Source organism: Leptopilina boulardi, unplaced genomic scaffold (assembly GCF_019393585.1).
Source record: "Leptopilina boulardi isolate dan_hultmark-lab unplaced genomic scaffold, ZJU_Lbou_2.1 LbouV2_270, whole genome shotgun sequence".
Lineage (NCBI taxonomy): Eukaryota > Metazoa > Arthropoda > Insecta > Hymenoptera > Figitidae > Leptopilina > Leptopilina boulardi.
Window position 1 is genome coordinate 71,926 of NW_026137830.1, and position 3,498 is coordinate 75,423.

A 3,498-nucleotide genomic window follows, 5' to 3' on the forward strand; every position below is an offset into this window, starting at 1 on the left:
TGCTTTTAGTATGCTGTGCGGACGAGATAAATCTTTTACAGATAAAACTCGATGATAGTCTGCGACGAATAGGGTTTTGGTTTGACCGACATGCCCTGAAAATGGCTGTCGAGAAAACTGAGGCTCTGCTCGTCACAGACCGGAGAGACTTCCGATTCCCGCGGTTGGAAATTGGAGGATCTGTAGTTTCATGGGGGACAAAATTGAAGTACCTGGGAGTGACGTTGGACAAACGTTTGAGTTTCGGACAACATATTAACATCTCGTCACTCCAAGCCACCAAATGCATGGGAAACCTTTCGAGGATGATGCCCAATATCGGTGGCCCCAGGGAAAAGAAACGTAGACTAGTGGCGACTGTGGTTCAATCAAAGCAGCTTTATGCTGCCCCTGTTTGGGCTTCGGCCCTAAAGTTCCACAGCATCTGTGACAGGCTCCTCGCGGTCCAGAGAGACACGGCACGGAGAATTGTGTCAGCCTTCAGAACGGTGTCTACTTGCGCTGTTCTGGTACTCGCTGGATTACCGCCAATAGATTTATTGGCGATGGAAAGGAAGGAGATCTTCCATCTTAACAAAGATCTGGCGGGTACTTCAGAGCATAGCGATAGACTCAAAGCGATAATACGCCGAGAGTCCAGAAGTAGACTCGTTCAGAAATGGCAGGAGAGATGGGATGGGGAATCTAAAGGTAGGTGGACCTACCGCCTGATTCCCCTCCTAGCCACATGGTTAGATAGGAATCACGGTGAAGTTGGCTACTACCTTACACAAGCGTTGTCAGGTCATGGTTGTTTCGGACAGTATTTTTGTCGATTTACAATAGAAGCAGAAGCGAGATGTGTGTATTGCAACGGTTCGGGCGTCGACGAAGCAATACACACTGACGACGCGGAGCACACGCTCTTTTTCTGCGGGCACTGGCGTGAACTTAGGTTAGCCATGTTGTCGGCTGTGGGCACTGAAGTCACACCCGAGAACATGGTTTTTATTATGTTGCAGAGCGCGGACTCTTGGAGGAGCGTCGAGTCCTTCATTACAACCGTAATGAGGACGAAGGAGGACGACAGGAGGAGGTTAACATGGAGAAATCCTGCTGCTCGGCAGGGTGTGCGCGCGGGACGGGGGAGACCTTAACTGGATCTCCTTCTTCTAGCGCTAGCACTCAGTTAAGGATTTAGGACCGAGAGCAACGGTAAGGAGACTTCCACTGGCGATGTATAAAGCTAACAGCAGTTCCGCCAGTGGAGTTTAAGTCTCAAAAAGGGTGTGGTTTTTAGTGGGTCGACCAGAACAAGAGCGGTCATCCCCACATAACCTAGGAGTACGGGCTCCAGGTATCTGACTTGGAAGTAGGCCTCCAAGGTTATGCAGATTTTCCACTTCCCTCGTAAAAAAAAAAAAAAAAAATCTGAAGCAATTCAAATTTCATAATCGACACCCTGACTGCTTAAAGGAATCAAAATATTACAAATAATCAACCTTTTTTCATAACATAAATGACAATTATTTATTTTTAATCAACATTTAAAATCATAAAATTTATAAATTAAAGAAAAAGAGTATAATGAAAATTAAAATGTGTATATAATAAAAAGTAAAAGAGATTTGACTTTTCTAATTAGTTGACTGCTAATATGATAATAAATATCATTATACTATATTGCGTTCAAAATCAAGCAAATTCAAATTTTATTTGTTACAAAAACCTGCACGATGAGTTAAATCATGAGTCTGTTAAATGAGATTTTAAGTTTTTCAATCACTGAATTCTATTAATTGAAACATAAAATATTTTAATCTTAATAAGCTGAAGATCGCAATATTTATGATAAACGTTTTTTAAAGAAATAATTTTTTAAAATGAAAAAATCTAGAAATTTTTACTTAAAAATTTTTTTTGTAGTTTTTATTAATCAATATATTATAAAAAAATTTTTTTTAGAAATTTTCAATTAAAAAATTATTTCTTTAAAAATCGTTTATCATATATAAACGCAGCCGAATATCCACGTTCGGCTCTATCCTCGCTATTCTTGCCTCCACACTATAGTCAAATTCAAGGCTAATCACGCCTGTATTTGAAAAGATTTTAACATTTATTCTCTACGCGGCTACAAATTTCCACATAGACAAAATGATGTTTTTAGTTTCAATTAGTAAATAAACATTTTAAAAAAACATCATATTCACAAATAAATAAAATTTTTGTGACTTTTTGCTGAATTTTAAACTTTCAACTTCGACAAACTTCCCCGACTGCTTGAATATACAAACTATTTTGGCAATTGTCAATTATTGCCAGAATGTAAAATCAACCAACAAAATATTTAGCCTGACAAATATTTTTTATAATTTGTTGATTAATGAAAACTACAAGAAATATTTTTCAGACAAAAATTTAAAGAATTTTTCATTTTAAAAAATTATTTCGTTTGTCATAAACGTTGCGTACTTCAGCTTCGTAAAATTTGGGGGTAAACAAGACAAATTTCCCACATGGCTTGGGTGTCAACATTTTATTAAAGTTATCTAAACTCAGAAAAAAAATATGTTTGAACCAAATGTACCATTTTTTTATATTTACCAAATTTATTGGTTAGTTCAAACAAAATTTGTTTAATTCAAATAAATATTTATTTGATCTAAATAACTGTTTACTTTATTTTAATAAATTTTTTCAACTAAGAAACATATTAATTGAACTAAACAAACGTTTGGTTTATGGAATCAAATGTTTGGTTAACTGTATATCAATGCGTTCATTTTGATGATTTAACCAAAATTTGGTTGCTTCAAACGAATTTTTTTCTGAGTGTACTATAAATAGGATGTAAAAATAAGAATAAAATTTTTGGTATCGCATATAGTTTTCAAGAAATAAATTTTCTATTAGAAATTTTTTAATTTTTTAGGGTCTTACGCCAACTTGCTAGGGGGTGTCAATTTTTTTCAACACTTGTAGGTGTGTTTAATGCAAGAATTTGGAATAAAATTGTGAGCCTAAGAAAAATAGGATTTTTTGGTAATTTTTTTTATCAAAGATAGGGTCTTTAGGGTAAGTTTTGGGGCCTTTCCCCCACTTTTATTGGAATGCCAATTTTTTTCAAAAATTTTAGGTGTGTATAGTGCAAGAATTTGAAATAAAATTGGGAGCCTAAGAAAAATAGGATTTTTTGGTAATTTTTTTTATCAAAGATAGAGTCTTTAGGGTAAGTTTTGGGGACTTTCCCCCACTTTTTTTAGGGTGCCAATTTTTTTCAACACTTGTAGGTGTGTTTAGTGAAAGAATTTGAAATAAAATTGTGAGCCAAAGAAAAATAGGATTTTTTAGGAACTTTTTTTATCAAAGATAGGGTCTTTAGGGTAAGTTTTGGGGCCTTTCCCCCACTTTTATTGGGGTGCCAAATTTTTTTCAACAATTTTAGGTGTGTATAGTGCAAGAATTTGAAATAAAATTGTGAGCCTAAGAAAAATAGGATTTTTTGGGAATTTTTGT